Source organism: Sceloporus occidentalis, unplaced genomic scaffold, assembly GCF_023333645.1.
Source record: "Sceloporus occidentalis isolate IW3139 unplaced genomic scaffold, rSceOcc1.0.p SCAF_31, whole genome shotgun sequence".
Lineage (NCBI taxonomy): Eukaryota > Metazoa > Chordata > Lepidosauria > Squamata > Phrynosomatidae > Sceloporus > Sceloporus occidentalis.
In genome coordinates this window covers 10923889-10942605 of record NW_028317011.1, presented here as the reverse complement: position 1 = coordinate 10942605, position 18717 = coordinate 10923889, and the positions used below count along the sequence as shown (strand labels likewise).

The following is an 18717-nucleotide window of genomic DNA, read 5'->3' as shown; positions in this document are numbered from 1 at the left end:
GAAACTGCTATTAGAGTGAAATGAGCGGAAGGAATATGAAGTGTTTACATGCTTCAGTTCAAATACAGTTCTGACATGTGAAGTCTATTTCTGTATCATTTAACCACCATCATCATAACTGGATGCACTCTCTGTAGTGATTCAGAAGTAGACCCTCAGGACCTAGCAATAAAACCATTTGTCTATTCTGCAACATTCCATTCATTTCAAGCTGATTAGAAGAGACATTTTTTGAGTATGTCAGAGTGCGTACATAATATCATGCTATACATTTCAACATATAATGGGATATGGATTTAACACAAAAGTAAACTTAATACTGCAGGTCAGAGGGCTTACCATACGGAAAAAAAGGGATGCATGCACATCATATATTAAAGAATTCAAATTCCTCTTAGCGCACTTTGATGTTTAGAAATATATTAAGGTGTAGACAAATGTGTTGAAGTTATTTTGGGATTTTCTTTTTTCTAAAATGGTATGTACTGGTATCTATTTAAAGGTTCCATAACACTTTTGTCTTGGTATTTGTGTTTCTATTTGTATAAGTGGGTAATGTCTGTCTAAATATCTATCTATTCTAGATAGAAATACAGATCTGTAGAAATATAATTTGTTGTCAGGGTTAACATGACATTTTCACGATTGACAAAAATTAAAAAGATTTGGGAGTCTAATTGCATATGAAGCACTTACTTACAGGTCATTTCAGGGACATTTTGCAGAGGAAGATTTTGTGTGACAATCCAAGCATAGATGTAATGAGGAGTATGCCACATTGGTTATATCACTCAACTGAATTGAAATTGCATTATAATATTATAGAGATGTTGTTGTTAACATTTATCCTAAGGTGTTGTGCGCACTATGTTTTTAAGGGAAATCCCAATGTTGATGTGTTGGGGACTAGGGTATTGTGAGCTCAGAAAGCTGAGGACAGGATCCAGGAGGATGGCGTGGAGCGAGGATGAGGATTAATGGTCATTGTCACTTCATATGGTGGGGGAGAGCCTGGCGAGGCCCTGCATTCCTTTCTGGTGTGCAGGAACATTGGAGTTACATATAAAAAAATTTTTTTTTTTTTAATATGGGTGCTGTAAATTTTCTGCAGGGATTTGCTGACATAAGGCATTCACATGTATTGGTATATAATGATGAGATGAGCTTCTACTGGGTGCACCTGTTACTGTACCTCCCTCTATGAAAACTTGAGATGGTATGTGATAAACCAGTAACAACTCAAGGGTACATCTACAATAGCCACATAATTGGGTATTGAAAAATCTTTTTTAGGTTGCCTATTAAGATTCTAGAACGTTTGATTTATTGATGGTAAAGCCTGTGAAGGAATCTGTTTTATATCTATGTACCAGGTAATAGACAATGCACTAATCCAATAGCATATATAATCTGCGATCTAAGATTGTATTAAAAATCTATAGCCAGACTTTTAACATTTCTGTAAATAAGAGGTCATTTATTTGGTGTTCCACCAAGCAATGCACTTTAACGGTTATCCTAAAATACCTTTGTGTGTCTGGGGGCATCCAATATGTCAAATAAAGCAAGGGCTTGTTTATGGATTTACTTCCATGTTGTTCTAGGCATAAAAGTAGTAGTTATAGGGGATAGCTGGGAACTTCCCAGGGTGTGGCTAGGATAGCAGACTAGGCAAGTCCTATCAAGTGGCCATAAGTAGAGTTGAAGAGGGTTCAAAGTGTGCAGGATGGCCAAAAGTGGGATGATCATAAAGAGTAAGAGGGTGGTTACAAATGGACAGATAATAGACAGAAACTGGAGAAGATACAATAACTCGCTGCTGTCTCCAACATTCTAGTCTTAAAGGCTTGCCAGAAGTTTCTCCAAATGACATAGCTTCATAATCTTCTCTAAGACACAAAACAGAATATTCATGTTGTAACATTAACAACAACTGAATATACGTTCCTTATATTCCCTAATCTGTGCATAATTTAATATATCTTTTGTATAAGAGGTAACTTATTTACTTGAACTGAACTTGAACATTGGTTACACATATTAAATTTACATTTCCGAGGACTGACTGTTTTAGTATCAATGAGATTGTGTTATAAAACGAAAACACTATGCTATTAAATAGGTAGTGTATTGCATTAAACATCTACAGTAGCCAATTTCAACAATTTCCTTCTAGACTGTAGCAGTTGAGATCACTTCCCCAATTTGCATACAGTTAATTTGGGTTTTTCTTTTAGAAAATCAGTATTTGTAACACTCCACAATAAAAAAGTCAGAACAGAAATCAGCCCATCCAATAGGAGACAAGGGAATTGTCTATTCCAAAAGTGGAATAAATGAAAGTTACTGCCATAACTGCATGTGTTCCAGATGCTCATGGTAATCATAATGCAAATTAGACTGACAGATTGTTGGTAACACCTGGATGCCAAACGGTTTTGGTGCGTTTTAGTAAAAATAACAAAATAAAGGACTAGTTATTGTAGCGATCAGGACCTCCAAAGTAGCAATTCAGGAAATGTATGTGTACTTGAAAGGGTTATAAGACATTACACTTTTAATGTATAGCTAATGTATTGTCCGATGGCTTTTAAGAAATATACTGGATTATTCTTAGGGGTGCACAATCCACCCAAACTTCACATTATAGGGACATGTGAATGTTATATCATGTTATCAGCAATGTCTTGCATGATGTAAACTGGATATTTGGTTACATTTCATTACATTGGACATATGACTATTCCTTCAACACTTATAATAACCCTGCCATTCGCCCCTTTCTTTTCATAGAGGAAAGTGCATGTCCCATAGGCCATGATCAGTACGGTTAGGGGTACTACCTGTCAGGAGAAGTGGAGTAGCCTACAATAAGCTAAATTAAACATTGCTCATATGACTGAAAGACAGTCACACTATTAGCCTCACCGATGCCTTAAAATAAAATAATTATATCGCTTCTCGGCCTTTTGGCTAAGATCAAGTGTAGTATCTGTTCTTATCAGTTTAATATCTGATACGTCCCCTATCTGGGGACCATATATTAAATGGATTTTTAGAACAGGGAGATGGAAGAAGAGCTTGCTCTGTCCACTCCACGCATTGACCTGGTATTGCAGTACCTCCAGGACCGGTGCACAATAAATAAATAAAATAAAATAATTATTACCCCCCCCCCTCAAATAGTAGCAATACATGTTACGTGGTTCATCATTATGTTAACTAAAAAAAATAATAATAAACTCTTTCGAGAGATAGCTTTATAAAACATCTTTGAACTGAAAAAGTGATGAGCAAAAGGTAGTAAAAAAAGGATTAGGACGAAAAAAGATGTAAATGTCGCCTGTGTAGGCTTTCTGTAGAAATGCATACGCAGTTATGGAATAAATACAATGTCCCCACTATCTGCTGGCCACAAATGGAGTACCTTGCAGCGATGTGCCAGGAAATACTCAAATGATAAAGAACTCCTGTCATCGCAGTACGCACAAATTCCAGTGTCAAGCATTTCATATGTACTGTAATGAATCATCCTGATATTGCCACACATGCCACAGATACATACCAAGCAGCCAGTGCAGCTGTTTTAAATAACACCTTCTGTGGAAATATGGTTTTGAACCGCACAGCAATTGCACATTCCATATTGTGCCTTTTAATTTGAACTCAGAAAGATGAGTGATCTTGGAATAAATACTGCCCTCTAATTTTATATATACATGGGAGAAAATGACCAGTTGCATAATCAAACATATTTTTTTCTAAATACAGCTGGGATCACTCATAAAATGCACAATGTAATGTATGTGCATGTAAATTTGTAAAGTATGCTTTGGTAGGCTTTGCTATCAGATTTACATAGACATTAATCTTAAAAATGTATTTTGCAGATGCAAAAAAAGTACTAAATGTTGAAAGGGAACATATTTATCTTATTAAATGGTGCTTAAATAAATTAGTAAACATATAATACTCTGAGTTTGAATAAAAATTATGAAAAATGTCATATTTTCTGCATACTGCTTATAGATTTTTTGGTTGTTGCTAATTCAGATTCATTTATAAAAGTATGAAAGCTCATAAAACTTACAATTAAAAAACAATAAAAATTGAGGTTAGTCCCTGCAGTCTTGGTTTAACAGTAAGATCTATAAATCATTTCTAAGTTTGTCTAAAACTGTTGCCTCTCATTGCCCCATCTCATTACCCTCTAATCCCTTACTAACGCTGGCAATGTAACCTCTGTCCTATTTGTTATTTCTCTAGGTTAGAGGCCACTAGAGAAAATCAGCATTCCATTAATCATCTAGACATACCATGTATATTATTAACAGATCAGAATACAGTTTTGTTGAGTTTTCTTTATTATATTAACAAAAAGCTGAAATCTTAACGTTTAATGTTGCGCAATCTACCAATGTTATCATAGTTCCGGATCTATATAAAAGACTAAAACAGGGCAAGACAAAACATTACAGTCTTATATTATTAATACTATTAGATTTAATGTCTGCACCAAACCATCATCTTTATTACTTGAAAGGAAAAACAATTACTTGATTGTTGTTGACACAGAATAATAACAAAATGATGATTAGATCAGAACAGTTAATTATCTTTTAAGAAACATTTCCTGTTTTCTTTTTAAGTGTCATAAAAAAGAAGTTGGGATTATGTTACCGTGCAGATTCTAGACTATCTTGGTTTAAGAACAATTTCCTAAAGTTGCTGTATGAAAGTGTTTTGGGAAAAAAGTATTGGTTCACAGTTGTTTTTCATCCTCGCACCAAGCCAGCCTCCTGTCCTCGGCTATCTGAGCTCACAATACCCCAGTCCCCAACGCATCAACATTGGGTTTCCCCTTGATAAACATTGTACATGCAACACCTTAGGATAGATGTTAACAACAATATGTCTATAATATTATAATGCAATGCATGTGTTAATGATCAATTATTGCATCAGTGATGTAATCCATAAAATACTAAGTATGACTATATTAAATACTGTTAATAAGTGTAGTTAACCTCCCCAAAACGCTAGATACTACAGGCAAGGGCATGGAGTCTCAAAGTGATTGTAAAACTGCACAGAATCGTACAATTAGAAATTTAAAGATACTTGCCTCCAGTGTGCTAATATAGAACAGAGCATAAACCTAGCCTATGTTGTATGCAGTTATTTTAATAACAAATATGTACTAATTGTAATTACCTTTGGGGCAGCCCCTGTCCCCTCCACCTCCATAGTCAGCATCTCCGATACAATATATATACATATAACCATTTACATATATATATATATGGCGTCACATCCTGGCAGGCTGTATCCTCAAGTGAGGAGGGCCCTTCTCGAAAGAGCTTACTATCTATCGCCCGGGAGGGAAATCTGTCCCCTGGTTATGTATCAGGGGGCTGCCATCCCCTTGGACCTGCCGCACTAGGCCTGGGCCAAGTCAGCCTAGGTCAGTACAAGTCACTGCTGGTGTGCTTATAGCATGTTTCCCAATATGCACCTAAGGTTATCCTTCCAAACCGGATAATCTTTATATTTTTAATGTTAAATTTGTAATTTGTTTTTTAACTATAGCAGAAATCAGAATGCGATAGGGTATTAGGTTTGTGCATTGTCCCATTTCTGTACATTATGATAATGAGCTGAATGTTCTTCATTAATATATTAAAAATGACCAGTTACAAAAATAGACAGTGGCAATTCAGCTGTGCATTCAGTCTGTTAACCTTACATGCAAACACATAGTATATGTCAATACAACAAATCATATCGTACATATGGACATTCATTTTGCTAGCTAATTATAATGAATGTGAGAAGTAAGAAGACAACATTGGTTTAATTAGAGAGAAGGAATAATACGCCTGTACAGGAGACTGGTAATTATAATCTTTTCACTGACAACAGTTACTTATATTACGATCAACCCACACACCGAAACATTTAAAAGGTAGCAAGTACTGTTACAATGAGGTGGTATTTTTAGTACATTTAATTCTTGACAACACAACAGTTTATTGACTTTCTTATGTTGCATAGAGGTAATCATTTTGGGAGATAACACTTGATTTACTATTAATTATTTCTTCTTGTGTCTGCAGATATCACTTTTGGCATGATAAGAGAACCTGGTAGAGTCCAAACGCACCTGGCTGAGACCACATTCAATCTAAAATGCCATGAGCATCCTAGCTCAGCAAAAACGTAGTGAATTGGTGTTTTTCTCAATACAATTAAACAATATATAAGCAAGTTTAAAAGGTAAAGGTTAATGTCCAAGATTGACATATTAAAAGTCTTTACCTTAACTTATTTTTAAAATGTTATTTTTTGGCACACGTCCCAGGTGAATGATGATTAAGGTAAAGATAAAAACACTTAAGTGTTCTGAACTACTTCCAACGTCATTTGCTAATGGTATTTTAACTGTTCTGTTTTGTATCATTATGGTATATAATAGAGGGAAACAAATAAAACACATGTTGTATTTTTCTTAGCTTAAGATTTGTTTTTAAGACTTTCACATTGAAAGGTGAGATCAGTTTAAGTTCAGATATGACAAGCCTAGCAGGAGTCCAGGCTGACAGCTTATTCCCTGGGAAAATATACTTTCTTGAATGAAACATTCCAGAACTTTTTTTTTTTACATAACCTTGCTCCGTTAACATGCAAAATAATCGAAACAGGAACTTGGATATATTATATTTTGCGGTATTTTCATGCTATTTAACCAAGCTATAACTTTTTTCTGTTGTGCTATTCTTGTTTTTAGCTTTTATAAGGATCTGAAACACATAAAAGTTTCTTTGTATCCTATGATAGATAAAAGAAGAGCAATTATTTTAAAAAAAATATTGCACCGATACACAAGCAGAGAAAAGAATGGTTACATAATTACATCAAATGCATTGTCTTATTGAGGAATAAAAACAGAAAAGCATCTGAAATCTATGTTCTTTTTTTATAGCAAGTTAGAAAGTAACGGTGGCTGTCATATGGATTAGGTAATAGAACAGAAATGGACAATTTAGAATTCATAATCCTCCATTTATTGACTGTGAGGCATTCTACTGAGATTTCTGGGTTGCATATAAGTGATAAATTACCATTTCTATACAGAAAATACAAAGATTTCCTTAACAATGAGGGGAAGTTTTATAACTGGGGAACATCATTTTCAATTGGCTAAGGTCCTGAAATCACATATGACAGCTGAAAAACTGTATTTTGATTTTTATTATTATTTAGTTATTATTTCTTTTTTTAATGTTTGGTCATTCATGTTCCTTCAAAGCACTAAAGAGTTATCGAAGAGACAACACATTTGTATGTGGTGATAATGACCGCACAATAATGCCCCTTTAACATTCAATTATCGTCAAATGAGTATAACTGTTCATACTGCCAAGAAGTAATTTGGGTGCTAAGTTCAAAATGAAAACACTTCATGAGAGGAAATTCAGTACTATTTTACATTTTATACAGTCTTTGTCTTCTAGTTAAATTAATTTAAACAATGAGAATAACTATGACTTATTATGAGAAATAGTTTGCAAGACAATAACACATAATCACTTGTTTAGCAAAGTAGTCCCTTTACTACTTCCTTTTCTTAATAATTATTTGACTTTTCACATTTTTAGTGGTTTTCAGTTTTGGTATACTCTTAGATGCTAGTAATTCCAAAGTTATCAGGACAGTCGTGCCAACAAGGATTATGTCCTGGTTGCCAGCAATGGTTTACTTTGACACTGCCTTAGGCGTTAACCCAGGGTAGCCACCCGTTGATACTTTTGCTGCTGCAATCCTTTATGCTTTGCTCTGGGATATTGCATTGTATCCTGGATTGCCTATTTTGAAATACACCGCTGGTCATCAACGGTCTTTGCCAAAATCCAGTTTATTGTTATTGCAGATTGCATGCACAGTTCTCAAGGTGAGTGGTGCTCATGCAAGATTTATGTGGGGGGCAGGGTGTTCCTTAGGTGTAACTCCTGTGATGTCATGTCACAGCCCCCATAACATGAATGGTATATGAGGCTCACACAACACAAATTGAGAGTGGACCAGTCCGTGGCATCACATATCCTGAACTGTCTCAGATCTACTGTAAGGAATTTCATAATTATGAAATTAGAAAAAAATGTTCATGGAGATCTGGATTTACTCTCAGGATACAAAGACTGTTGACCCCATGCCCTGCTGAAGAATATGAGTAATCAGGGCATGGGCCAGAAATGAGCAGCATGTACTCAAGCTCGGGTGATGGATGTCAGAAAATTACCTGCTATAACCTCTTCTTTGGCTTCATACAGTGTTCCCTAAAAAGAGTTCTAAGATCATCTGCCTTATGGTGAATCACTGTGTTTGATGAACTTAATATTGTCAAAGTAATCAGACAGGACAATGATTAATGCTTCTACATACACAGGGTTATTGGACCTAACATTTAAAGACTGAAGCTGTAAAGGACACTGTACCCACCCCCCTAGTTCTTTCTAATTTCCATTTCAATGTTTTTACCTATAATTTCAAACAGCTAGTTTTAATAGGTATATAAATCTTTGCGGTGACAAAAGCGGAAAGGAGGGTTCCTTAACTTTATAACAGTGTGGCTTGGAAACATAGAAGTGTTTAGATCTACACAGTAATTGTAATCATTAACTTAATATGAAATTAACTATTTTGCAAGACTAAAAACATACATACTGGAAGTTAAATATAAATTATATTTTTGCTACTGATTCTGAATAAAAATTCCACGTCTAACATACTGTAAAAGTTATACAATTTAATAAGTAACTATTTTACAAGATAATAAAATGGCTAGCTGGAAGGTAATTGTGCATGTCTTAGCCTATAATGGCTGCAATTCCAATAAAAAAATCTGTGTTTCTCACTTTTTTTTGTATTTAGCCTTCATGTCTCATTCCTCTATACCAACTTAACCAATTCATTACTGTTTCGTCAGTGTTCTGTATTCTCAAATCACAGGGTATATTATAGCCACAGCACATTAATGCAGGGCAGAGATGCCGCCTCCACCACATGATCAGATGTCCCTAAACAGAGTTGGCCCTTACATGGGTCCCAGGGTTTTTTCCATAAGGATTTGGGGGGAAAAAAAGCATTTCTGCGTGTCTCTCTTTTTCCATGAATCTATTTCCATTACTGGCCAATTGGAGCACTTCCACAAAAAGTGGTAGCCACAGGGGCAGTTTACTTTTCTGTGACGGTGGTAGATAAGAGGAACAACCTTCTAGAAGAGGTGGTGGAGGCTATTAAAGTGATGGATTTTAAACATGTATGATACAGACATCCAGCTATCCTAAATCTAAGACGAGAGTGACTATGAAAACAATGGCATTTGGGCGGTATGGTCACTCAGCTTTCTTCAAATCGCTTTTGCAGAGCTTAAGTGGTGCTATTGATCCATACTTGCCACTTAAAATAAGTATACTTTAAAAAATATAAAGTAAAACAGTTCAACAGCTCAATACATATCATTATATGTTAACTTGGCATTCGAAAAGACAGTTTTTTTCAAGATCTTTTCATGTTTAAGAAGTAGACAATGATATGTGACAGTATATTCACACAAATCAGTATTAGTACAAATTAGTACACATCTAATGCATGTATATATTATGTAGTTTTAAGCGGTATCCATGCTTGCTTGTTGGAATTCCGTGTTCACAGATCCATATCCAACCTTTAGTTGAAACTCTTTTAAACATTTGCCACACTTCTATGAACAAATGATTTTCGTAACATGAGCTCAACTCAAAAGAAATGGGTCAGTTCACAAACCACATTACAGGCCTCAGCTGCAAAGTCTTATTTTCTAGTTGATCACCTCTGATTAACCATCTCACCTGTCCCAATATATTTTGGCTAAAACTAATTTCTTCAAAGAGTCACACTGCTGTCACATACTGAGAGTAGGTAGGTAAGTATAGCTGACTTAGGCTAGGTTTCCACTTGGGTTTTTGTCCTGTGTTATTTTCTTGATGAAAAACGCCAAGAAAACTGCCACTGCATTTACCTGCGTTTTGGTGTTTTTTCTGGAGTTTTTTCTGGCGTTTTAGCCTTTCTGTGGAAATTACTTTTTTTGACCTTAGGCAGTTTTTCCAGCCTTTACAAGTTAGAAGTTTCACCCAGCTAAAAGGGATTAGGATAAATGTCAAGTATCTGCCCTCTCCTGATGTCATTTACTTGGTAGAGTTCTACTTAAACACCCCGGCGGACCCTTTTGTCTCTTTTCTGTGGTTTGTAAGGCTTGCTTTATTCCGAATGTCTGCTCCTCTAGGAAGATTGGCCCCAAATGATGGTGCAAATTGTTTGCTGTTGCTTTTGGCACGCAGGATCCAGTTGATGTGTCGCGTATTTTTGTTTGTAATGGCATGTTTGTTCCCAATGGTGTAAAATTCAATATGAACTTTGTTTTGTGTGAAACTGTTTGTTTCCAGCCTATTTCACGTAGGACACACAGATACTGGGTCCATCCTCTGCATTGTTACTGCCATTGTAAACGCCATAAAAAACGCCAAGGCAAAAAACCCACATGGCTTTTTCATGGCGTTTTTTCTCTCCCATTGACTTCTATTGGAGAAAAACGCCAAGATTTCCTTGCAAAAAACGCCAGAGTGTCAACATGCTGCGATTTTGAAAAACTGCCACAGAGCCCAAAAAAGCAGAAAAATGCCAAAGAGGACTGAAAAAATGCCAAACAGAAAAGTGGATATGATATTGTGCGATTTCCTATTGAAGAACAGCTAACATCTGGCTGCAGCGTTTTTTCACAAAAAAACCGCCGTGTGGCTGAACTGGCGTTTTTATGGGCATTTTTAGCACAAAAAAAACCAAGTGGAAACCTAGCCTTATCACATTCAAATTATTTCACACCAATATTTAGAATCTAGATGATTCTGTTAAACACCATTATATACTTTGTATGTTAACTACTACAGAATGTAATTATTAGCTCAAGGGACTGTGTTTAGCTAAAAAGGATGTTTTTAAAGAAAAACATGTAGACTTGCATGCCTGTTTTATGAGCCCATAGATCTCTACACAATTCAATCCAACTAAGAAGGGACCTATGAGGTCCTCAAAGCTTATGACATTTTTCTATGTTGCCCCGATACAAGAGTATTTTAAGAGTCCACCTTCTTTTAGACCAATATTATAGAAGAAACATACAAGAAGAAAATGGGCAGAGCTTTTTTTCCAAATGTTGTTCTTTTTTTCCATAATAAAGCTGCTACAAATGGCAATGTCAGATACACTGCCAAATTCTTGACTTATTTAGTCCTCTCCTTTTTGCTTAAAAGATTTGCATATTCTCCTACTTTTTGGCATGTTTGTAGGGGATGTTAAGTACAGTTCAATAGCTGTTTTTTTACACTTGACTAAACAGACACTGAGGATAGTACTGTTAGCTTTCCAGCAGTGTCATAATTGCAGATCATGGAGGAGCTTCAATTTCCGACATGTCTTTCAGTCTTCCACCTTTAAGGGGATGATTGACTTTTGGTCTTAAATAATACTTTGTAGAAGTGACACCACCTGACTTTGGAAATGAGGAATAATGATACCTTGCTTTCTCAAGAGACATTCTAAGCGGAAGTTCTTAAAAGTGTTGAACTTGTCATAAACCTTAGATTCAAATGGGTCTGGTTTTGTTAAGGTTAATAGCAAAAATGTAGCCCTTATATAGTTACAAACACAGTGTTACTGACAGCAGCAAAAAAAATAAAAAAACATCTTTAGTTGTAGTGGTATTTTTAGCTGATTATGTGCCTGTATTCCCCATGGGTCAGAGTAATGATATGTCTACCCCTACATAGACATGACTATTTTAGCCTATGCTTAGGCCACCACTTTTGTTAAGATGACACAGAAGGTACGTGTACATGGTTTACTCTTAATATTACCTAGATCCTACATTATTTTTACATTTGATATATCCATTCAATACTATCAACGCATTTTTTTTAATTGTATTTTTAAGATGTCAAGTGGAGCCAGGCTTTGTGTCAAATAGAGCTGCATGAGAAGGCATTCGATAAAGCCCAACACTTGGATCTTAAAAGAAACAGTGGAACAAGCCAGGTTTGACCCCAATGAGAGGCTTTGGCTTGGTTTGGCTCATTACTAGAGGAGTATTAGTTGGAGCTGACTCAAACTCCTCCTCTCATTTTAGTAGATGCAGACACACAGAGGAACTTGAACCTAATATATGACATAATATATGAAGAGCTGGGACACAGCTAGTAATCAAAACTAGTTCACTAGTAAATCTCCATAATGTGTGATGCATTAAAAAAACCCACAAAAAGTGAAATATTGTACAAATGATATATTGTAGTGTCTCTATAAGGTTCATTAAATTATATTGTTGTTGTGCCCCTGTTCTTTTCAATTTCATAAATTATAAAACCATTATGTGGAGCAGATTTGGCTATCTAATAGTTTAATTCTCTTTGGGACTGAATAATGAAACAATTATGCAGATAATTAAACTGTAAAGTCTTCAATTTAAATAATAATATTATAAATAAAAAGAGGGAGCTGATATAATAGATCCACTAAATTGTAAAAAGGAAAAAAAGCAGCCACACAAAATTTCCTCTTGATTCCAAAATGACAATCTGATTTCTCAGTGCACCAACAAGCAATAACTAATAATATCATTACAAAAAAAAATCTATCCCTGTATATTCTTCTTTTCTAAAAGGCATCTATATGGCTACTGTCAGTTTCTTAAAAAGGTTTATTAGGAAAACTGTGAAATTATGTAAAATGTACAATTTGCAATATGTAAAATTTGTAATCTTGTAAATAAAATATTATACATATAAAAAAAAGGCTATCAATCTATTGAATTTGATAGCCCAAAGTCTCTGCATAGGAAAATCCACATCTTCATTGTTCTTACAGGTAAATAACCCTTTTGCTTCTTTAATTGAAAATCCCTTTCCTTCAAGTCTCAAAGAATGACCTCACAATACTAACAGGTCATCAGAGAGTGGCTGGCATTGACCCCGTATGAATTTGCATATTTATATCATATCCCCTCTAAGATGCCTTTTTTCTAGTGTAACCAAATGTAACTTCTTTAAAGCTTAGGTGTTCTTTTCATCCTATTCAATTTGTAGCTCGTCACTGACCTTTTTCAAGCTCCATAATGTCCTATTTAAGGTGCCCCTGTCATTCTTTAACTTTTAATATAAGCTTATATCTGCTTGTGGCAGCCAGTTAGGTGAAAACAGTCTAGGTAAGATCCCTGGGTACCTTTTCTCTGTGGAAAAGACACACTTGCTGGGTTCCAAGCTCCTTGCCAATTCCTGCGCTAACTCTAGCGCAACATTGTGATGTGACATGACATTGTATTACCCTGGAAAGTTCAAGGACTTTAAAATTTTAATGTAGGGGACGTCATAACCATATATACCTGTTTTCTAACATTGGAACCAAATTTGACAACAAATCCACTGAAATCTAACAGCATCCAGCCTCTGCTTGTTCTTCAGCCTTTCTGTGTGAGACATTTACAAAACAGAATACCTCTGTCCCTTTTAATTTGATGGTATATTGGCTTCTTCACCTCCTTTGTGGCTGTTATAGCCACATAGGGATGCAACCCCATGCACTGCTAGCAGGAGATTAAGCACTGAAAAAATATTGCTTGTTTGGAAGAACACTGTCAGCTTCCCTGATACCCAAAGTATCTCTTTAAAAGGAGTCAATATTCCATATATTAGTGAATTATAATTATAGTACAGGGGAAAGCTGACCCTGTATAGAAGTGTTCTTTAATGCATGTATCTTGTGCTGATGAATCAGCCAATGAACACTGTACAGCCTTTCTCAAAATGGATTATATGAACTTTTGATCAAACACTCAGCAAGGGAATGACCTAGTCAGAAAAAAATAAAAAAAAAGTGTATTCTTACTCAACCCTTAATTTCATAGTGCAATGTCTAATTATAAAATCTTGTGTGTCATCTTGTGCCAATATTTTTTACATTAATATCTGATAGCGCAGGAAAGGGTCTCCTTACATCTTCACAAGCTTGACTGCCTCCATCTTCTTTTGCCAACACTTGATATTGCTTCTATTCACTGAATACAGACTCTCATGACACAAAGGAAAGGTTGCACTATTCAATTTTTTCCCCTTTTGACAGGTCTATTTTTCTTTGCATTATGTATTATTTATAGTCCTAACATCAGATTTATAATTAGAACACTATAAATTTAATCCCAGAGTAAGAAATATAAGCATGTAATTGTGCACGTGTTAAAACATCTCCGGTTCTAAGGAAGATTTCTGGGACTTTTTCTCTAAGTGGACCTCAGACCTTAAGTATTTCAAATTGTTTTGTTGCTTGATGCTCATGGTAACTAAGTAACTGTTTGTAAGAAGCTAGGCTTCTAGACCAGATTCGGTGGTTATTCTTTCTCACTATACAGCTCATGATGATGGTGATGAAAAAAGTAAGGAATGCTAGTGATCACTGGTCAGAGAGCTGTACGAACTTCATGTGTACTTTCTACCCAATATATGAAAAACCCAAATATTTTTGATATATATAGCTATATATATATATATACACACACACACACACATATATATATATATATATGTGTGTGTGTATATATACTATATATATATATATATATATATATATATATATATATGTATATACTTTCTTGATGGCCAATCAATGACCTAAAATGTTGAGGAGCTCGCACTGAAAAAAAGGTTAAGCAAACCACCTATGAACTATTGCTTTTATTAATATTTTTGGTATGTTGTTACTTAGCACCCACAGAAATCTCCATTACAAGTCTGCCTACATTAGAGAACAGTTCATAATCTAATTTTGGGATCTAAGGCTAGAGTGACTTGCTCACCGCCTTTCGGATTAGGTTCTCCTTTCAAAGGCATGGTTATTGTCACCTTGTCACTCATTCTAGTGAAATGAATCCAGTGCATATGTTTTGAAAGCAGCTATGGTCATCACTATTCAGTCCATCCTTGTTTTAAATAGTCTGAAACAGAGATCTCTTGGCCTTTGATATCTGTTGGTGTTTGAGAACCACATTTACAAGAGCTTTTCTTTGGTATACATGACAGGCAAATTTTCAGAGCAGACACTGACAAATTATAGACTAGATCAAATACCTGCATGGAGCAAGATGGAAAGTAGACAGATTTACTCTCTAATTTCTGACAGTTTCAAACTTTTATTTCCTGCAAGTGAATGCATGAGTAGTGACATTTAAAGAGCTATGTTAACATAATTACTGACTAGTATATCTGTCAGACACAAATAGATAGGGAAAAAACACAAATGTATAATTATAAAATATATGCTCGGGCAACACTGAATATGCTAAATGGCAGCTGAATAGAATGGGTGATTAATTCCTACATAATGATTTAACCATGACCTTGGAAGAAATATATATATATATATATATATATATATATATATATATATATATATTTTATCTGTCATTTGATTGCTGGAAAATATATATGTAGAACTGTACTCGGCTTATTTGAAACACACAGAATTGCTTTTGCGAATTACTATTATTACGCTGATCAAATAAATTGTCATGGATTTGGGCAATTTCTTTGTGTCATCGTAAAATATAAGGCTCACAAACACTGCAATATTAATCCACCAAAATATCCTCATTGCTTAAGCATTGCAAAGTCACTTTAACACAATTCATTCAACTACTGTAATACAATTAGCTATCTTTAAGACCGTTCAAATTAGTCATAAGCATTTGTGGAACTCTCTGGGTTTGACTGGAGGCTTGTGGAATTTATATCAATCTTTCCATGAATGATCACATTATCTGATTTAATGATATCTGGGTAGCAGAGGCATTATTTAACACTAATCTACAATCACCAGGCAAGCCCAGACACTTGATGGTCCCACAAAAAGCTTGTAGTGCTGCCACCACTGCAAGTGATTCTGGGTAGGCGTATGCAACTGAGGTTAACAATGATCACCATTTTTGCCTCTTGGAGCAAATGTACGCTGTACTAGACAGCCTTTAAACAGAGCCTGGGACAGAAGTGCAAAAGCCAGATCACCATTCATGGACAGCTGTTTCTTCCTTAATGGGGCTCATCATGAGGTTGGAAACAGGCTTACTGCTTTAGGCTTAAAGCAATACGTGAAGTACACACAACATAAGTAGTTCTGGAGTAAAGGTGATGGAAACCCCCCCACTTAAAATTAAGGGGGTAGCAGAGGCATTATTAAACACTAATCTGAAACCACCAGACAAGCCCAGAGACTTCCTGAGTTGTGGTCTGGCTTTTGCACCTCTGTCCCGAGCTCTGTTTAATTATTTTCTTTTTTTTTTTTTTTCCATTAAAGTCTAAAGTAGGATTGATATTAGGTAATATATTTACTACAATACAAGCCTCTTTTAATTTATTACACTTTCATGCATTTACCACATAGCTAAATATAAATATAATTCCCAGCTGTTTTACTTTCCTACATTTATTGATTACTTCCACAGATATATGATTGTATCGATGAACCTAACCCACGGAAGCAATTGTAATACAAGCGGATGTAAATTTTGACATTATTGGACTTGAATATTATAAAATCCATTCAATGTTAATTTTACATTTTATTGTTCGTACAATTATTGCATTTTATGGAAAATAAACATAGGCTTAAGTAGATTGTAAACAACTAATTCACAAGCTAAATTAATATGTGTACATAAAATTGTTTGATAAATGCATTAATAAAAAAAGAGAAAACATGGATAAAAGTGAAACTTAACACATTATTGGGTCGTGACCGCAATTAAAACTACTAACCCTTACTCCACACCCAGAATGTTTTGTGACCCACTCCAAATGCTAAGAGAAAACTAAGAACTGTACTGTGAGGAAGGAATTTCCTGTTCGTTATTACTATGGATTAGAGGCCTGAGGGGACAGGTAAAACAAAAATCTACATTCCACGGAGATATTCTGTAACAAAAAAGTCCTTTAACATAAAACTTTATGTGTTTTTTCCTCTAAGAAAGAAGAGAAGATGTCTGGAAGAGTAAATAGCCATTTGTCATAATTATGCACAACCATATGTTCACAAAAGGAGAGCTTGTTTTTCCCCCCCCCTCTGGATTAATTAGGTATTAGTAAACATGTTGAATAATTTCTTAAAAATATTTAATAAAGTACATCTCAAAAAAAATCTATATAAAAAAGTGAAAAGGATGCTTTTAACTTTAACAACTTCTCAACTCTAAATTCCATAAATTATGTGACTATCATAAAAGGGGACAAGTATAGGGATTTGGAAGACCACTTTACCGCGTGAATTAAACAGTAAAATTGCTTACCTAAACACATCAGTCATAAAATAATATCTATGAGGAATTGTTTTCAGATGCTGTCTCGTACATAAGTAATTTTATTAAGGTTACAGTATCAATACATTATTGATTCCATTCCAGCTTCGTGATTTCATATAACAAGGTTATATCACACATATACATACTAAAAGTGATTCTTTGATAATCAAACTGGTACCGTAACTAATTTTTATTTACATTTAAATTAAATCTAGTAATAATAATTATAAAAATGTTTACATATGATCAAGAAATCTCTCATACAACATATACCAAGACTCTATATTACTACTAAAAGCATACGGTGAGATTCACTAAATAAATTCTCGGCATTAACACACCTACTCATCCAAGCTATTTTTTTAATAAAATGTTCACAAAACTCTCTTAGTTAAAGAAGAAAAATAAACGCACACATTTTTTCATGGGGTTCAACTTTTCCAAGTTAAGTGTTGATTCAAAAAATCTCTGCACCTGTTTTAGCAGTGCTTTATTGTGTTACTGTCCGTATGGAATGTATTTAAATGTGATCCCTATGTATTGCATCTAATAGTGTATATATTGCAGAGCTTGTATACGTTATGAGACCTTAATACGTCTCTTAATGGGTATTTGGTCTAATCACCAGTAGATTAGTTACCATAATGGCCTCAGTTGGCACTGCTCTTGACTTCTCATAATCTTTCACATAAATCATGGAACTATAGCTATTGCAAGGCCGTAACTTGTTTTCGTTAAGTTACCATACATACAAGAAATGATTGCGTCATTCACAAACATTTACAAACATTATTTTTTTCCTTCACCTCATAATCCTACCATCCCTTAGAACATCATTTCTTCAGCAACACCTGCATAAACTTAGTACATTTTCATCACCATTAATTGGGCAGATTTAGTAAAAAAAAGTCTTACCCGATACCCTTAACTGACATTTCTATATAACAGGAAAGCATTAAATCAACCTGCCGAGCCCAGACAATCTCTCCAATGTTATTCTGTCACAGTGTTTCCACATTCTTGTTCCAGCATTTAAGAATGTTAATCAAATATCCCCATAAACTCCATTACTGACTTGCCATCTGATGGCCATGATTAAGTCTCATTTGGAAAATTATTTTTTAATAAACATCCTACAGAATCCCATTTATTCTGCATTAAAGGCAGCTCTCCTATATTTCAGTTAGTATTACCTTGTTACACTTTCGTTTCCCTTTTCCTCAGCATTACCTCATCAAACCTTCTTTTCTCTTTTTCTCTTTGTACTTAAAGGTTGTCCTTCCACT

At 34.9% G+C, this 18717-nt stretch overlaps 1 protein-coding gene and 1 non-coding gene across 2 annotated transcripts in view; one reads left to right on the top strand and one right to left on the bottom strand.

Moving 5' to 3' along the window:
- Positions 1 to 18717, bottom strand: part of LOC149298832 (semaphorin-3A-like) — a 114563-nt gene that overhangs the window by 38512 nt on the left and 57334 nt on the right. The gene's annotated exons all lie outside the window — the stretch shown is intronic.
- On the top strand, positions 2954 to 3144 carry LOC149298833 (U2 spliceosomal RNA). Its single transcript, XR_016272396.1, has one exon. It is a non-coding gene; the product is annotated as a U2 spliceosomal RNA (small nuclear RNA).